Raw genomic sequence first — 19,751 nt, 5'->3', positions numbered from 1 at the left:
TTGTCTTACTGCAGTGCTGATTCGAGGAAGGATAAAAACTTAAAATGCAGTGGTTTAATAGGCATGAGAACCTGGTGCTCATTTTTCCAGGGGCAGCATCAATCCAGGAGTTTTTCATGCTGGTTTTCTGTCCTGCTCCAATGAATATGAACTCAGAACTTGAACTTTGCATTGAGCTGAAAAGATTGTTGAATAGTAATGATAAAATTTATTAGAGTGCTGTTCACGGGAGTAGTTTATTTTGTTTCTGTAGGTTTTGAAAACTTAGGAGATTCTCATAAAGTAGGAATTAAGATCTGTTCAGTACGTCTTAGTTTTGAGAGCAAAGGGAAGCTGTGGAAGGGCTGTTATTTAATTCTCTTAAATATTGAGTACTTTCAAAAGGACATTAGGTGCTTTATATCCTGAAATTCAGACCTGTAAAAGCTAATCAATACTGCAGTTAGTTTTTACACTCAATTTCATTCAACTCAGAAAAAGAGGAAGCTCAAGTAGTTGTTACCAGGAGGCTAAAAATTCAAGACTGATCAAGGAGTAAAACTGGTTCTGCGGTTTCTTTGAATGAGGAATGTTGCTTAACATTTTGCTGGTTTTACTTTGTCCTCTCTTTTGGCTACTTTTGTTGACTTGTTTTTTTTGTTTTTTTGTTTGTTTGTTTGTTCGTTTTAACAGTTACGAGGCTCTAAGAGGTTCTTTTTTAAATCTGATTCTTTTTGTTGTTAGATTGAGGAGAGTTATACGTAATTGAATTCTATGGTTGACTTTTAATGAAGCCTTCAGGAAAAAATTCTGTATGGCACTTAAATTATTTTTGAATTTATGAGGAGTGGGAGAAATGCGTTATAAAAGCAGGCAGGATCAAAACCTTGCTTAGTTTCCTCTGTTTTGAGTGAGTAAACTTGTATTTAAGAAAGGGCAGTTGTCAGGTCTTTGAGTGAGATCACGAAGCACTGTGTAGTTTAGTGAGAAGTGTGTAAGCATGGCAGCAAGGAATTGTAGGTTTCATTAACCAGAAATAGGGCCTTATTTAAATCATGATTAAAATAGTATAAAACCCAGGAGCACAGTGCAAGGGGAGACAATTCAAAACTCCCTTCAGTCTAATGGAGATTCTGGTTAGCTTTGTTTATTGAGGTCTTAAGTCAAGTCTTATATCCTATGCTGAATTATGATGGGTACTGTGAACAGTTGGCTCGCTTCAGCGTGGTTTATGCAGGAAGTTGGACAGGATAGCAAAGTTACAGCTTTTCTCAGGCTAAAAATGTGAAAGCCTATTTACTCATACGTAGTGACGCTTAGGGGTCTGTTTCTTTTCTTAACTGAAGCAATTCTGTTGAAAACACTTTTTTCATTTGGATTGTTTTTGTGCCCATGAACTACAAGGAAGGAAGAAGGATGGGGTAGGAAGGAGAAGACTAAAGGGTTTTGTTAGCTCGTGCAGGCAGCCATATGGAGCCTCTTGCAGTTATCGAACCATAGATTCTCAGTAATATTAGTAACTGAAGCCAATAAGGATGGATAGAGATATATGTCATGCTTCCAGATTGGTCAATCAAGGGTAGTTCAAGGTGATAAGGATTGCTTCAAGAGCAACATGACTGATATTTTTGCTTGTTTCATTACTCTTAATGTATGTATACTTGGTGTGGGCTTTATTGCTAAACAGGTTGTAGTTGATCTTGCCCTTGTTTCTGCTGTGTGTGATGGTACCTGAGCGGTCTGTTGCTACGTTTCAATGGGGAGGTTAACCTGCCTTTGATGTGGAGACATCATTTGGAGGGGAGAAAAGAAATCACAACAATTCCGATCCATGATAGCAGAATACTGATGGAAATTAATTCTGTCCATAAAGACTTAGACTGAATGCTGTGCTAAGTGTTCTACGTGTGAAAGAAATGTTTTTTCTTTTGTTCTAGTCATCTACTTTAAGCAGGATATAATTTAGGAAACTTTTGACAGCTGATATGCCAAAGCTTGCAGCTCCTTGAGAGGGCAGTGAGAAGAGCTGTGCAACTTTCTGGTTATGGAGGCAGTTCTGTTCCCACTGTGCCCCACTCCTTTTCCCCAGAGTGAGGGAGAAACAGCCCCTACATGGGGAGGACCATCTATGCTTCCATTGATTGTAAGAGATTCTTCTCTCATTCATAGCTGCTGCTGTTTGAGAAGTTGCTTTTCCTTGTCCTCTTTCAGAAAAAATGATGGAAGAATGCAGGACAGCTGACTGGGTCTTTTGCGCAGAGTGCCTGCTTAGATTGCTCAGTGCTTAATTCCTGAAGACTTAGTATGAGGAAATGAAGTGGTACATTGACAAATGTCTGGACAGACATCTTGTTCTCCTTCCTGAATAGGTAGGGCATTTAATCAGCTGGCAAGCCTCCAGAGCAGGAAATACTGTGCAGCTGTCAGCCTTTGGGGTTTCCAGAAAGATGTTGTGATTAATCTGCATATTGATCAGTTTCGAACATAAATAAAGCTTGTCTGCTGATCTGACAGGAGCTGGTTTCAGGGGTGGCAGGGAGAGTTTGCCCTTCTTGAATGGGTGTATGTGATGTTGCTCAACCATTGTGGCGTATTCCTGGTTCTTCTGTAGTGTGTGTGTTTATGCTGATGGTTTAATGCAAGACAAGTAAGCGTTTCTTCTTGTTTTGGTAGTATGAATTCCAGATTTTGAACAAAGGTGTTTGGAAGCACAGGCTGAGGCCTTATGTGTTTCTGTAACAATATGAATTTCAGCTTCTATTCCTTCTGTCGTCTCCTACACAGACAGTTGTATGTTTCATTGTTTGGTGTAGTTTCAGCTACTTGTGTCAGCTTGCTAAAACCATGTAGTTCTGTTCACTGGGTGCTGTTTCAATGTAATGAGCCCAGTCTATCCCTCAAAGCATTTATGGTCACTTCAATTGTATTTGTGACTGGGAAGTAAGAAAAAAATAGACTTCAAGAACAATCGTTTTGCTTTTAGTTTGAAGTTTGATAGGGCAGGGAAGCATGGCTGAAACTTCTATTGAGAGCCCAAATTTTGACTGTATCTACACAGGCAAGTGACATCAGTGATTAGAAGGTGAGCTTTTTGCACTGCACCTGAGCTTGCATTTCTCTTTGCCCTGGGGCACTAATGTGTAATTTGCCAACATATCAGGAGCTTTGTTTTCCTAAAATTGTTCTGGAGGGAAATAAAATCTGCTATGTTACTTGCTCTTACAAGTTCTAAACTCATGAATGGATGTATTGCTTTAAGAAATGTGGTTATTTTTGCTTGGTTTTGCAGGTATGTTGTTGTTTTCAGCTGTCTTGTGTTGTCATTCTTCTTCCTTAGAAGAGGATTTGTTGTACTGCTTAGGAGGAAGAAACGAACATCTTCATCCCTGGGCAAGCAGTCACCACAAAAAAGGAATGAGGTGGTATTGATGGTAGATTCATAGCAACTTGTTTGGTCTTGGTGGGATGGTAGAGTGATTTTGGATTTGTGCTTAATAAATTAATGGTACATCTGCTTTAGCATGACAGTGGTTGTTTTGATACAAGTAAGTCATCATGTCCCCACTACATCACCAGTGCAGTGGTGATGAGTTTGTGACTTGGAAGAAATATAGTACCTCTATAGGTACCTAGACTCCCATATAATTTGTATACTGTATATTTAGGATATTTTGTGAATGTTACCTAAGTCTTAAAGATTTTCCAGTGAAGTATTTAATGCTGGTTTTGTTTTTTTGGGGTTTTTTTTTCTGTTTTTTTTTCCTGCTAGTGGTCAGAAGCTCTATTTTTCTCCAGTCCCTGGCAGATTCCTTGTTGACCAAATCCAGGATGACAGTGTTGTCATGCTATTTTCTTATGAAATTAAAACTTAAAAACAGTTTGCAACAATTATTTTTTGTAAGCCTGCTAGTAAGAAGTGGCAACACAATGTGTTAAAAGGTTGAATTTATGTTCTGTTGATTTTTTTTTTTTAATAAACAAAAATTAACAAATAAAAAGAAAAACACTATTTTTTAGTTACAGCTTCATTCTTGAGAATGCTTCTGAGGTAAATAATTGTTCAGAAGCTTAATATGGGTGTCTACAAAAACGAATCAAACAGCATTTAAAGTAGGAATGAAGAAATCAGCAAAAATATTATGTCTTTCTGACCCTCTTCCCATTCGTCTATCTCTGAAAGTAGAATCTGAAAGGAAAGATGCTTAAATCTTAAGGTCAGCACTCTAAGACACAGCGAGAGAATATGTGGGTGAGAGAATTATATTTCTAGAGTGGGTCACTTCTGCTGCCATTGGCTATTCTTCACTACTGGAGTGAGGTTGGCAAATGGTGGGTTAATGACTAATCCGGGGACCTCCTGCTGCTGGGTTTTTTGGCTTTGTAGCAGCTGGAATTCCAGCACGGGGCTGCAGGTCTGAACAGCCATCCTTACTAAGAACTGCCACAGACTGATGTACTCAGTTTCCCATAAGAAGAGCTCTTATAAGTTGTTGTAAGAGCACATCTGTACCTTGTAGCGATGAAAGCTGCTGCAACTGAGTGCTGAAATAAAAATCCAATTCTTCCTTAAATACTACGTGGAAGGGTTATTTAAGTGCATTATTCTTCTCCCAAAATGAGTCCATTTCAAATTTTTAAGTGCAAAGATGGTGCAGCTGCTGACTTAAATTATGGTATAAAGCAGACCTACTTGAAACACTGTGGGGAAAGGCAGCGTGCTCATGGCCATAAGGCCGTGAAGAAAAGTACCAGCTAGGTGAAGAGCACCCTTGCTCCACTATTCCATCATTTGAGAGGGAGCAGCTGGGAAAAATATTGCAAGGAACTAAAATAAACCCTTGTGATGAAGGCAGGTGTTTATCCTTGTGGAGTAATGGATAACAATCACCTGCACAAGATGTTGGCAATGGAGAGAAGAAGGAAGAGCAGAGCTAACAGGCAGAGTAATCATTGTACTGCAACACTAGCAAGAGATCTGTGAGTACCAGGGGAATGGAGGAAACTGCCAGCTGAATGTGGAGGGGTTAAAAGCAGGGAAATCTTGCAAAAAATTATAAGGGAATATCTTATTTTACTACTTTTTCATTAGGTAAGTTTGGTAAACCAATGTCACAGCTGCTGAAAGGTGAGTAAGCACGTAGTGAGCTCTGTAAATTCTGGAAGCATTTGCACCAACAGTTATAGCTGGTTCTAGGCAAAGGCCTTATTTTGTGAAAACTAATACAACGGTTATGGTTATACCAACCCATTATGATTAACCTCTCCTTAGGAAATTAATATGTACAAATATGAAACGAGATTAATACACTAAAATTATGATTTTTAATGACTTGAAGGCCTTTAAATGGACGTTTTCCGTAGTACATGGAGATGAGGTACTGTAGTCTCAGTCTATGATGAGATGCTGCTTTTATTACAGGCTCAGTTCTTGCCATAGCTGTAGTGTCCATTAATATAGGCGTCATACCAGAGACTCCTTTGAAAAGCAAGGGATTAACAAATTATTTAATAGATATCAACTTTCTTTTGTACAAAACAGGTTTGTTTTTTTTTTTTTGTCCTTCCAGTCCTGTCACTCTGAAGTATATGGGCATCCTTCACATGTACAGAACAAACACAGGGCCTGTTAGTACCAAAAAGGAAGGAAAAGAATGATTGGAATCGTGCAAAGAGGCAGGGGGACAGTCCAAGTGAGTCTCCAGTCTCTAAGTGAGAAGATACTTAAAAAGCTAATTGAAATGAGCATAATTGCTGGTACAGATGTGCTATCTGAATAGGAGACACTGCCATCAGCAGTGGCAAAGGTGTGAAGCTAAGACTATAAATCAAAACCTATAAGGCCAAGGATAATTTGTCTTGCACCACACCATGTGTTTTCACTGGAATAGATGAGAGAAGAGAAAGATGCTGGAGAAAATCCAGAAGTCAACTGTTCTACTGTGCTCTGGAGCAGAGATCCTCCATGTTCGATGGGAGGACCAAAACCACGTTGCAGACAGCATCCTCCTATTTGCTTTTGAGTTAACCAAAGTTGCAGAGATGGTGGCAGCCTCTCTTTGTAGCAAGCAGAGCTGGGTGCCTATGGGCAGTACTTCAAACTTACCTGGCCAAGTCTTTTGCTCTATCTTGATTTGATGGCTTTTAAGGAAGTGGTTTGTTTGGCTTCTCCAAACTCAGAATGAGAAATAGAAAAGCAGGCTGGAAGCGGACATCACAGCTTGCTGCTATCTGCATGGTTTCCTCACGGTAATGTATTTGAGCAGTCAGAGATGAGGCAAACACACCTATTATCCTTATTTCCCATGACAGCAGCTGGAAGGCTTGGATTGCTCAACAGAGGAGACCTAGTAGCAACCTGCTTCTTTCAAGCAGAAAGCAAGTGAGGTATCCAAGCAATGCATACTTATCTTGCTTGCAGTGGGTGGTAAAATTACAATCTAGTCATCTGTATTTAGGAGAATAATTATTTTTAAGCACTCCTGTTGCCAATGTTGTTTTGTAAGTATTTAAGAAAAATGATTCCTTTTCTTGTGGTGGGTGTTGGTAGCAGCTGTATTGCATTCAACATTCCAGTGCCCTTCCAGCTCACTTAGATGAACGTAGCTGGGGATGTCAACAGCCATAATGTGACAAGGTTCTGTTATACAATACATATCCCTTATTACTTAGTTACTTTCCCCTTCTATATTCAACTTTTATTTCTTATTGTGCACACTGAAAGAGGAGGCAATGGTGTTATTCAGTTCTGTAGACATGAAAGATTCTTGGGGTATAAAGTCTTACTAGGTTTGAGTTAATATGTGCCTTTTATGAGGTGTTTTTTTTTTATTTATACTTTGTTTAAGGAAGGAAGCCAGTTGGGTGAGGCAGTTTTAAAAGGCAGAGCTGAAATGCCATCATCTCTCTGGGGAAGAAAAATGAGAGTTTTTTGTTAACAGAGAAGCGTGAGGAGATCTTGTGTGTGTTTCAGAAGTAACCACGTTGCTGGTGAATTTAAAATTGCTTCGGGGTGTAAATGGTTTTAGCATGTTCAGGGTAGGTAACAATTAAGAATTTCAATTCTTTGTCTTTAGAGATTTTACGTATTTCAGTTGCAAACAGTAGCTGTTTTCTGGGTTACCATTGAAATATCTTGTTCACGTGGTTACTACCTATTAGTACCTATATATATAACTATATATATATATATATGTATATATATATATATATGTATAACTATATATAGTTACGCTCAGTCACAGAACTAACTTTTTACCAGTAAAGTAACTGTCCTTCTTCTCCACAACACAAAGTAATACACCTTTTGGAAAACTTTTTCAATCATGATCAGTGTATGGTTTTTGCCTGTTCCTCTGCGTATGTAGTGATGCAAATTAAAGGATCCATTCTATACTGACATGCAGAAGTGTTGTTGGCTCTTAAAGTGCGAGATCAAGGCTTTCATCCATATGTTTAAACTATTTATGAGCCTAACATCATAAACATAGATCAAAGTTCTGTTGTCCCATTCATATTTCTGTGTCACTGACTGTAATAGAAAAGTACTTTGAGAGTCTTAGTCACATGAGGGATTGAGATGTGGCTGTGGTAAGGAAGGGCTGTTTGTAAAGCACTTGGAAGAGAATGCTTTGTGTAGCAAATACTGTTTGTGATTTTTATCTGAAAGGCTTGGTAATGTCAGCCTTAGTAGAAAAGATGGACAAATTATCAACCCTCGCAATACTTGGATACTGTAAGGTGTTAAGGTATAGAAAACCTTTGTGTGCTAAAGCTGGTAGGCTAACAGACTGACACTGATTTGGAAAGCTATTGATCCAGCACAAGAAGCAACCTAATTTGAGAATCTGGAATATGGAACTTTTTGAAGTTCAGGGTTGAGAGAAGAGGGATGAATGTGCAGGTGCACCACAGTGCACCCATATGTCCTGCTGCAGTTCCAAGTCCAGGCAGCTTGTGGGTGTAGCCCAGGCGGCTGCTCAGCTCACAGCAGATCTAAGTCATTTCAGAATAAGCTGTGAGAACAAGGTGCCATCAGACCTACACTGCCTCGTTTAAGAGACTCAACTGCAGCTGATCCTTTCTCGAAAGGCTTTTTAAACATGCGTTCTCTGAACTTTGATACTTTGTTGAATTTGATGGACTTCCTAATCTTGATCGTTAACTGGAATCTCTGTGAGAGTCTTAATTAACCGAGTATATTAGATACCAAGAAGTTAATGATAAACTCAGAAATATGCTGCATAGCCATCTGTCTTGTTAATTATGTTGACACCACGTTGGAGTTGCTTTGATTTAGTTCCTCCAGGTTCGGTGTGGCTCTTCAGTTTCAGCTCCCTTCATTTCAGCTGTGCTCTGTCCTTCCAAAGGCTTTCACCAAGGAGCTGCTGTGAGCCACAGGACAAGCACTCTGCATTGGAGCATCCTTCCGTGCTCTGAAACTCAAAACCAGGCACTCTCTTAACTGGTAGTGCTTTCGCTAAAGCAGCTAACTGCTGCCTGATTTATGAGTAAATTGTTTCTCGTAGGAGGAAGGGCTGTTTGTTTCCATACCCTAAAGTGCAATACAAAGGCCAAATCTCCACCCAATCTCAAGACAGGTCTGATCAACATTATAAAAAAACGCGAAGCTATGCTGGAGGCAAACCAAAACGCTCCTCAGCCTCCTAGAAGACACCTCCTGACTTGTTGGGAGGATGAAGCTCCTGGTGCTCTGTGGCTTTCTGTTTGTCTTCCTTTTGTGCCTCAGTGCCTTTACTGCAGAAGGTACAGTATATATTTTTCTAAGACGACTGTTTCCCTTCTTCTCTTGTGCTTCTCTCTTGAAACTTAAAAAAAAAAAAAAAAAAAAAAAAAAAAAAAAAAAAAAAAAATTGCTCATTCTCTGATTGTTTGTTGATTTTAATTAGAGGAAACAAACAGAGCTTGGCAATCGGGGAGGAAAAGACGACACATTTAGGGAAGAATTTAGAGCTGCCAAATATCTTTGCATGCTTTGCATGGTGGTTTTTTTCTTTGCTGCCTGTTGCACACTGTGTAGAGTTGTCAACCCTCATCTGTGTTCTGAAACCCACTCCCCGTCTGCAGCCCTGAAAAGAGGTCCTTGTTATATTTTTTTCCAGTAGACAACTATCTAACATTGTAAGAGTTGCACATTGCCCAAGTAGGGAAGAAAATTGGTGGAAGGCATCTTTACACTTGTGGAATGAGGGGAGTATGGAACAGAACTGGAGTAAATGGGAAGGTCTGATCAGAGCATGAGACAGGTGACGGTAGCTCTCCTGACCATCAGTCAGTCTCAGTTTTTTTCTTTGGTGCTGATATTGCATAATTTAATAGCTACATTACTTTATGGCACTCATTTACCACTTTGTAGTATTCCAAAGCACGCAATTTCAGAGTGCTTTAGACCTTAAAAGGGGTTTCTTTGTCCACAGAACATATCTGTAGATGCCATTCTGGCTTTGCGAGGTAAAATGTTTAGTAGGATTTTGAAACTGAAGAATGTCACACTTAGAACTCCTGGTTACCTCTTCAGATTTGATCTTTGATGTTGTAAAGGTCTGAGACCTACCGTTGGGCCCCTCGCTGCAAGAAAGACATTGAGGCCCTGGAACGTGTCCAGAGAAGGGCAACAAAACTGGTGAGGGGTCTGGAGCACAAACCTTATGAGGAGCGGCTGAGGGAGCTGGGGTTGTTCAGTCTGGAGAAGAGGAGGCTCAGGGGAGACCTCATTGCACTCTACAACTTCCTGAAAGGAGGTTGTGGTGCAAAAGGGTCTGGCCTCTTCTCTCAGGCAAATAGTAGGACCCGAGGAAACGGCCAGAAGTTGTACCAGAGGAGGTTTAGGTTGGATATTAGAAGAAACTTCTCTCAAAGAGTGGTCAGGCACTGGAATGGCTGCCCAGGGAGGTGGCGGAGTCGCCATCCCTGGCAGTGTTCAAGAGGCGCCTGGATGAGGAGCTACGAGATGTGGTTTAGTAGCTTGTGGTACCAATAGGAATGGGTGGTTGGTTGGACTAGATGATCTTGCAGGTCGTTTCTAACCTTGTGATTCTGTATTGTTCCATGGTGTTTATTTTTTAGACAGAATGTAGTGAATGACTATAAGATAAGGAAAGCCAAATAAGTGTCCAGCCATCAAAAGCAGCAGATTTTTCATGCTTCATGCGTTCTAGAAAGCTCATAAAAATCATTTTATGTGTGCACACGAGCGTGGAGAAACATGCAGAAGCTGTTCCTCAAAAGTAGTAAAGCGAGTTGCCCAGTTTTCTCCTTTAACAGAGCTGATCTGAGAGGTAGATATGTCAGCCAGAGTTATGGTGAGGGTGACTGAATGCTGGGGTGTGTTTTTATAAGTGTGCCTTAGGTCAAAGGAAGCTGGAGTGTGTCTAGATTTGTCTTCAGGAGCATAGCAGAAGCAACAGCAGTACCCGATAAGACGTAAGTAGAGAGCTGCCCTGTATTAATGTTCCTTCCCAATAGTGTGCATCCAAGGAAGTTCATACTTCCTAGGATCAAAAGAGACAGAAGAATTTTTGTAGGATGCTCTTCCTTATCCGTAATGATCCACAAGCACACTGATCAGCAAGATTCCTCCTAAGTAACGTGCTTGAGGTTTCTGGGTCGTGTAAGCATGTGAGCGTGCTTAAGTGCAACTGATGCAGTGGTATTGAAGAGCAGTCTAGAATGAACTGCAGCTATCTGCTCACTTCTGACTGTAGTTCCAGTGCAGTGTTACTCATTCCAGCTGCGGTGAAAGTGCCTGGGTATACAAATTGGTTACATTTTACGTAAAACGTTAGATCAGAATGAAACAGTGGTAATGTGACTTCTCAAGCCTCTTGGATGCTAGAACAGCCACCACCACTTGCCTTGGCTGTAGAACTGTGCCACAGGGATTTCTGGGATCGCTGAGCATGTGGGAGACTTTGCTGTTGAGAATTCAACCAACCTCCATCCTTTGTGTTCCACCTCTGCTCTGTAGCTTTGCTTGCTACCCTGTCAACCTTTATTCTCCCTATTCTCTCCAGCTCTGTACCAAGCATTCAAGCACGATCAGCAGCTCACTTAGGTCTATTAGGCAGGGAGTGACTAAATGGCTTTGCCTGTTCAAAACAATTTATTCTGTACTTCTGTGCGTGTGGACCCAAAGATGCTCTATTTGTCCTCTTGGATGTCTTCTATCCTTTCCTTAGGTGATGTAGCTGTAAAAAAAACCAGAGCTTTGTTTGTTTGTTTGTTTTACATTAAGGCAGCTGGAATTTGCTGGTCATGTTGCCTGCTAATGTGTGACCTTCTAAAGGTAAAAATCCTCACATTGTATCTGGCATATTGTGTCTACTAGTAATGATAGAAGATGATGAATTAATTCCTGCTCTGTGCTAGGAACAAGGTGTGAACAAATGTAAAAATCAGTTGTGGTGATCCTTTGTTTCAAAGGTCTCTCTCTTCTTCAAGGACTTTAATGGTAAATAATGTAATCAACATGTCTATGAACTCTAACACATTTTGTGCATGTACTCTGCATCTTTTTTTTCCCTTGACAATGTATGATTTTTTCACTCTTAGGTCGGAATGTTAAAAAAGGCTGCTGTTTAAAACTGGCCAAAATCAACAGAAGAGTGCATAAAGGTAATATCTGCATTTTTATTGTAGCAATTAGATAATGCTTAAGAAGATAAGACTTAAAGATAAAATCACATGGTTTAACAGAGTTTGCCATGCAAGAATTACCTTTGTTGTACAAATGAGATGCTGTTTTCTTGATCACGTGATGCTTCAGCATTTGGAATTGAAGAAATAAGACTAGAAAAGCTTCTGTTCGATGCTCACTGTGTCAAACATTTTGGAAGAAAGGTAATAGCCTGATCTAAGCATAAAGTGTTGTATCAATTCATGCATTGTGGAAGGCTGTGCTGCTGTTTTGAAGGTAGGAAGTATAAAATCATAGCATGGTTCCTTGTTGACAAGAACAGGGACTACAAAAGTGCAATTTTATGGTGTCTTTGCCTTGCTCCATTCTGTGACTATCTGTGGGTGAATACATCTCCATGTCTTGAGAGATTGACCCTGAAGCATAATTCTGTTAATTACAAAAAGCTCAAATTTTGAATCTTGCAATGCTGTTTGGACTAAGAATTGTGTGAAGCTGGATTTGCCCTAAGTAAGAATGTCTTTGGACTTCTCAAGTACAAGTGTACTTGCATTTGAGAATTTCAAGGCCATCTCTAGCCAAATGTGTTCCCTGCAAGCATAGGTAGAAGAGGAGGGCCACCCTCTAGTCTTCTGAGATCGTTTGTTCTGAGGGGAAATGCCAAAAATCACAGCCTTCGGAGTGAGGACAAGACATTTTGTTGCCTTTCTATAGTATTCTGGATGGTGATTTTATCCTTTCAGAAAACTGAATGTAATTGTGTTTGGAATGAGTTTTTTTGGCTTATTTTTTGACTGACTGGTGCCTTGCTGTGAAATGGTGATCAAATGCTTGTATCTGTGGACTTGTTATATCCTGTCTGTACCTTTTTGTTGACTGAAAACACTGTAGTTGAACAAGCCTGCAAATGGCTCTATTCACTTGGCACAAGCAGATGAAAAGTGAGAGAAAGATGAAGGTTGTCTTCTCATCCAGATGGATGATGGAAGAATTATGTCTGATTTCCTTGTTCTAATTGGGTTATTTTGGATAGCAAAAGGAAGGTTCCACTTCCTCCAGAAAGAATCAGAAAGAGTTCCTTTCCTCAGAAAAAAATCAGTAAGGCACTGATTAGATTTTTCTACAACTATATGCTTCAGTGCATTACACTGTTGTCTCACTAAACAATCTTGTACATTTTCGTTTATCCTTACTACAGTTGCTCAGTACCTTTTCTAATCTCAGCCCAAACTGGTTCTTTCTTTATTTCCATAATGTCATTAGCTTCAATAAGACACGGGTAAAAGAAGTAAGCCATGAATAGATATATGAGTGAAAATAATAATAATTAGGTTTGCTCCCTAAAGTAACAATATTTGAAATTGTATGTTTCTAAATGCATTAAAATGGACAGCTAATAAGTTTCAGTAAACTTTAAAGACACAGAATATGATCAATAGCCTTTTCTTTTTCTTTCAATTTTTCCTCATGGAACTACTGATATTGAATTTCCCTGCAAATTCATTTCCAGTGAGAAAATACTTGGAATCCTTCATTCCTCTTTGTAGTTAGGTGACCTATGTGGAAATCCTTGTATTTCTCTGCAGTTTTCCTTTAGCTGGTGCCTCCAACCCTTCCTATTTTATCCCCCCTGTGCTGAATGAAATGGGTAATCTCCAGCAAAGCCATGAAGAAAACGTATTGCTGTCTCATCCTTTTTGTTTTCAGGTAACTTAAGACAGGCCATGTTAACAGTTCAGTTTCAGGTATGAATATTTTGTGTTGTTGCGAGCACTTCAGATTAAAAATCTTACCATTCTCTCTCCTTTCTGTCTCCATCTTACAGGTTCGCGTTCCAAAATGACTCCAATGCAAATAAGGAAATGCAAGCCCTGTGCTGCACCAGGCCCTGTCTTCGCTCCCGGACCTCTTCCACAGCTAAAATGAGCAGACGGAGCATCTGTCTGCCCGCATGTCCCAGTGCTTTACTTGGTTGAGGGTCCTCTTTTTGCAAATAGTGCATGAATGCCTGCTACTTTGGTCAATATTTATGTATTCCCTCAGGTTTCATCTTGTTATCATTAACTTGGCAGCTGAGAAGCCAGGCAGAGTTGCCTGGCTGCTACTAGACTTTATCTGTTGCATGTTCCTCTTAACCAAACAGGGAGTTAGCTCTGCAAGCAAGCGAAAGAAGAAGGCTGAACAAAATGCTTTGGTTTGCATTTCTGGATGGGAAAAGGCTGATGTTATTGTTTCTGGTTATCGCTATATATACATATGGGTGTATTCAACATTTTATCTGAGTAATTTCTTATTGACAAAAGGATTCTGCTTGTAGCTAGGACAGACTTGTTCCTGCAACATTTGTTCTCACTGCTCGAAATCCACTCGTAAGTGGAGTTCTAGCAAGTGAAAATGAGCTTATGATTTAGAAGGGGCTGAGAAGCTAGATAAGCAGGCTGTTTTAAAATAGTTGCAGAGGACTAGATTCAAATACAGTTCTAAACACTTCAGTATCTCCTCTGGGGGACAAACTGGGCTTCAAAAGCATGGGGGCTGTTCTTTCGCTTCCCAGAAGCATGTCATCAGGTGGTTATTAAATATACTGAAAGGATGTTGAGGTTAATCAGATTAAATCTTCTCCTTCTGAAGCCAGAAGGCAGTTATTCTGTTCAAGCACCTGATCTGTGTGATCACTTCAGTAAACAGAACTCACTGAAGTGTGATATTAAACAAATGATATGAATATTGCCTGAGTGCTAAAGAGAGAAACAGAAGTTGTCTGATGTCATCACCACTGGAGTTTTCACTCAGGTATCTCTTGTCCTTTTCTACCTGTCTCCTGTCTGTGCTGTTATTTCTGTGCCTGGGGTGAGTCCTCAAACAAGAATTGTTTGGAGGTTTATGAGCTTGGCTTTCCCTCTAGTGAATACAAGGTGCATTGGAAAGCTTTTCCGCTCTTGGGCAAATTGAAATTTGCCAGTAGTAATTTTACCTTCAGCAGAAGGAAAACTGCGGTTTCCCTAAGGTAATTTCCAGGATGATAGAAATGGTCTCTGTGCCCTTCATTAATCTGGGGTAGCTGTGTAGGGGTGGTTAGATGCCTATTGTAACCCACCCAGGCAGTAGTGTTTCCCCAGAGAGAAGTTAACGGGCACTCAGATCTGGCCATGCTCTCTTATTGTCAACGTTTATATTGTGCTGAGCAATTGCTATTACTGCACTTTATTGTTTTTTGAGTTCAGGTAGATCTGACCCTCAGCTTCCTAGCTGTGAGCTGACCACACATGGTGTTTTCATATCAAGGATGAAAAGGATCCTCTGGTCCTCGCAGGATCTGAGCCAAGGTTGATGGAAAAGCTGTGTTCAGTAGTTACGCTGACCACTGAGCAAACATGGTTAGCTTTATTTTGGTTTTGTACGTCACAAAAGGTGTCAGCAATAGCAGTGATGTAGTAACTGTTTTGGATATGACATGTTTTCAGCTGTGGTTTTATCTCTAAAATGTGGCAATGTGTTTACAGCCCCATGCAAAGCGTTAGTAACAGCTATGAGGGGTTGTGCTCTCTAACAACGTGAGTTAAGGCCATTTGTTTTATGTTTGCAAAATGCTATGAGATTTTTCTTTTTGTCCTCCTAACAGCAGGATCCACGCTCTGGTCCTTTTTCAGGCAGCGTTGTTTCTGGTAGCAAAAGAAGTTGCCCAAGACCATCAGCATAATTAGAGAAATGCTGGAGGTCTCTAGACATCACCAAGGCACTTGGGTATTTTTATTCACCTGGCTTCTCAGACTAGCCTCAACCTAGGGTTAAGGGCTCTTCAAATATATAAATATGTCATGTCAGTGAGGCCTTGGTTTTGACTGAACAAACTAAAGCAGGACTCCTCAAGCTATTTCAGCTCTGACTGTGATGACTGCTGCTCAAATATGGTTTTTGCCTGGCCTACCAGTATCCAAGAGGTCATCTATCATCTTCCCGAAGGTGATTCCTCACCTTGAAATCGGACTTCTACTTCTTGAACTATTTTCCTTATGTGGTAGAACAGAGTTACCTCCTGATCGCAGCTTCACCTTATAGGCACCTGTTCTTCATTTTGTTTCCTTTATTTCCATATTTATTTTTTTGGCTTTACCTGAGGAGAAACATATTTACTCAGTGGCTTTGCAAAATCCACAGTCGGCATGCTTACACGAAGCAATAAATTCAGCGTGCCCAAGCTCACACATGCATTTCTTTGTATCCTGCATTTTTGTGTGCACCTGGCTGTCAGGCATGAAGACTGTAGAGCTTTCAAGTTCCAATAAAGATATTTTTGATGTATCTCTATGCCTCCCAGAATACATGTTGGATCCTAGTCTGATATTGTCCACTTGTTCTGAGATTAATACCATCAGCTGACACCAAATTGGTCTTTTATATGCTACTACGGATGTGACCCATCAGGGGCACAGAGAAATGGTTGCTGCTGAGAGAGGCTGTTAGAGCACAAGCAGTTTGTTGTTTTTTTCCTACAAACTCTGTACCACAAGTCTCAAAGCTACATATTCTTTGTACAAATAATAATCTCAGAGGTGTATTGGGGATTCTTGCCGTTGAACCCTCAGCCGTCTTGACTCTGGCCTACACCTCATTCGAGGGTCTGGGTGTAGCTGCTTTCAGGATTTTAGCTCTGCAGAAGTTCTGTTAATCCAAAGTATGGGCTACTATGGCAGCTTCCTATGATTGTATTTTCTAAGAAAAAACAAAATCCTGCATAGGTAACATCATTATAAATGATTAGTCAGGTGAAGCATGAAAGCAGAGGCATGACTTCTTGGTCTTGCAGATCTGTATGCTCTTGCTGAAGCTGAGTGGAAGGTTCTTCGTGATTTGAGTGTTCAGAAGATTGAGTCTAGAGACACGTTGCCTGATCCTCTTCTGTCCAGTTTTGCTGCTAACTGACCTACCAGACAGATACAGCAGCATTGCCAGATGGTGAATGGAGATTGAATTCTATCTATGTTTGACCAAAGTTCATTTTGAGAAGAATCCAGCTAAAATTTAGCTGTGACTTTCTTCTCTCCTTAGTTGAAGCTGAGAGGAAAATTGCTTCACAAGTCAATCTTTTTTTTTTGGCATCAAATGGATGAATTTTTCCCTCATTAGATCTGAGCAGTTGTCTCTGCTGTTTTCTCTGCAGAATTAAGTATTTGTTTAGATGATGGTGGGGAGAAAAAAGAGCTCCTTAGCCCTACATTAAGTAACATGTGCAGGCATGTTGGTTCTGACTCGTGCGTGACTTCAGTTCCCAGCAGCAATTCAGCATTATAAGGCTTCTGGTGGGCACTGGATGACTAAGTTGCTTTCTAGCACCCAGCTGTCTCATCATATTTCATATTTTCATCTTGGAGTAGGTGTATAGGCTTGGGAGAATTTCCCCCAAATTACTTGTGTTTTCAGTGTGTCACTGGTGAAATCTGCTGGAAAAGTTATCTGGATGTGCATTTGTCCGAGTCATCATTCAGCCCTTCAGCTGCCACTTTGCCTCAGAGGCCCTGCTGTGAGTGTCATCAGGCATAGGGGATTTAATTCCACATTTTCAGGCTGGTACTCAACGAGGGAATGACAGAGGCCAGAGATTTGCAGTAACATAAGCACATTACTGTCTCAATGCCATCTAGTCAGCCTCTGAAAGCCTGATCAGAGAAATCAGGTCACTTGATGCCTTGAGAGATCCTAAACTGGGCACTACTTGCCTGTCTTCTTGCACGCTCCCAAAAACCTCTGCAATTGCAAGAAGCTGTCAAACCAAGCCCAGTTGATGTCAGGCTCAAACTGCATGCGGCGCGTTTGCTGGAGAGCAAGTGAGTCACTGCTAGCAGTGCAGCACAGATGCTTGCAGGAGAGGGTTTAAGCCTTGTATGGGAGAAATACCAGCCCAAACATTTGAAAGCTTTTGTGCACAACGTGCCTGTTCAGCGAGTGATTGTGATCAAGTCTCTAAAACTAGACCACACATGCAGCCTTCTAACAGTGTAGCTTACACAATTGTGATATGCTTAACACACTCAAAGCACTAATAGACCCTGGTTAATAAGATGTCCAAGTCTGAAAGCGAAACAGCAGTAGGGTTTCTCTCAGCTGACAAGCAAGGTGACACAATGTCTGTCAGTGGCAGAAGAGAGCTGTTCTCCTCATTTCTCCAGTGTTGTTTGGTCATTAGCACTGATCTCAACCCAAGGGACAAAAAGGCACATTCCCAGGGAGTGCTATGTGGTAAGTTGTAGCCAATTCATCTTCCCTTGGTTTCTGGAAATAAGATGTCTGTGGCATGCTCTTATAATTGGATCCTACAGCCACAGTGCACTGGATATTACCATCTTTGCTAGGTGGTTTTTTGAGTCAAAACTTCCCATTTGTCTCACTGAAGAGCCCTATGTCATAGTCAGTGCTGGCTATGCGGTGTGCTCACTGAGCAGAGCTAAAACTTGTTTGCATCTGCCTGGCAAGAAAGATGATTTCATGCAAAAACAGTGTGAAGAAGTCCATCTGATCAGAGAAGCAATCAGATGTTTTGAAACAAGTTTCTGAATGGGATGGATATTCAGTAGGGTCCACAAGTGCCTCTATAAAACATTCCCTTCAACTTAAGAACCTTTCAGTTGCTAACTTTTGATTATATGGGAAACAATGAATAATGGTTGTTGTCACTGGGTTCTTGTCTTGAAGTTGTTTGATTGTACTAAGGTTAAACAAACAAGCATTTTCCTTTGTCTTGGTTAAGTATATACTTAGGCTGCTTGCTTCTGTGAAAGCATTTGGATGAGTGGATGATGAGATGAAACAGAAAATACCTGAGCTCAAGTTATGTCTGGGAAAGGATTACATACGTGGTTAATATTAATAATATTAATATGGCCTTGTAATTTCCACCTTTGATGTTTGAAATCCCCCATATTTCTATTGAGTTAGGTGAAGACTGACTAGATTGGAGAAAAGATCCTGAAGTCTGAGAAGTGAAATCCATTCAGTTCTCAAATTGGCACCTGTAGTTGAGATTCTCACTATATAGTCCTATCAAATCTACTAACGGGTTGTTAAAAAAAAAAAAAAAGAGAGAGAGAGAAAAATTCAATAACTGTGGTACTTTGAGATAAAGTACTTAAAGGTGTGTGAGGCGAAGAGCCTGTCTGTGGGCTTTATCCAGTGTAAACAGCTTGCTTTGAAAATCATGAAAACTAGTGTATTTAGAGGACTGTTGACTGCGTAGAAATTTCTCCAGTGGCAGTTACCAAAAGTTTATGTGGGAACAGAGTGATAGTCCCATGTGTTTTTGAGGTAAGGTAAATTACTTCAAAGCCAAGTTTTTAGATCTCGTGTTATGGATAGAAAAATTATTGAAATGTATCTTGCATTCAGAACTTTCAGATTAAGGATGAACTTTGGTGTAAGGATTGCCTCTCATTACAGCAATCCAAGGTGAAGACTGAGGTGTTCTCCAGCCAGTTAGATCTTCAAAATCCTAACAAGGTAAGTACCTTGACACATAGTGTTGAGTGTAATTGATCCGTGGGATTCCCCACTGAGAACAGTGAAGGCACATATCTGCATTCTCAGCTACAGAAGTTGTGGAAAGAACTATCAGCAACCATGGTGCCACGCATTTACCTGAGTAAAAACCAGAGACTGCATCATGTGCTGTGGCTGAATTGCTCGTGTGGTCTAAAGCTGATCTCCAGTCAGGGGCGTAGTTTACCTGTGATCTTCGTATTTGTCCATTTCCTCTACTAAAAAGCTGATTTTACTTATATATGCCAATAAAATAAATATATGTAATTTTCATGCATCCTCTGATTCAACAAGTCATACCATTGCCTTGTAAACAGGCCATCTATACAGTAATGTCCATGGCATGCACGCCACCCATCAAATTTACAGGGCAAACAAGAACGTTTCCTTATTCTACATTGACAAGATCTCTTATTTTTTGTTTCATTTTCTCTTGTTTTTCACAGCCATACCAAGTGAATGATAAAATCTTGATTCATTTATTATTCATACCCCACTCTCACAAACTCTGAGATACATGTACAATTTTTGCAGGCAAAATGAACAGTTGTTATTCTTTCATAAATAGCTTGGACTGTCTGTCTGCTGC

General features: G+C 40.3%; 1 protein-coding gene and 1 long non-coding RNA gene across 2 annotated transcripts in view; one reads left to right on the top strand and one right to left on the bottom strand.

The window, feature by feature from the left end:
* The window catches only part of LOC128078020 (uncharacterized), a 173,673-nt gene that overhangs the window by 1,047 nt on the left and 152,875 nt on the right, over positions 1–19,751 (bottom strand). The window lies entirely within an intron of this gene.
* The window catches only part of CDHR1 (cadherin related family member 1), a 92,122-nt gene continuing 80,723 nt past the window's right edge, over positions 8,353–19,751 (top strand). Inside the window, exons 1-3 of the mRNA XM_052677794.1 lie at positions 8,353–8,742; positions 11,548–11,610; positions 13,458–19,123. The gene's annotated coding sequence lies outside the window, so the exon portion shown is untranslated. The remainder of the gene's footprint in view (positions 8,743–11,547; positions 11,611–13,457; positions 19,124–19,751) is intronic.

This window comes from Tympanuchus pallidicinctus, unplaced genomic scaffold (genome assembly GCF_026119805.1).
Source record: "Tympanuchus pallidicinctus isolate F22 unplaced genomic scaffold, pur_lepc_1.0 scaffold16, whole genome shotgun sequence".
Taxonomy (NCBI): domain Eukaryota; kingdom Metazoa; phylum Chordata; class Aves; order Galliformes; family Phasianidae; genus Tympanuchus; species Tympanuchus pallidicinctus.
Note: the sequence above shows the minus strand (reverse complement) of the source record. Positions and strands in the feature narration are given on the sequence as shown.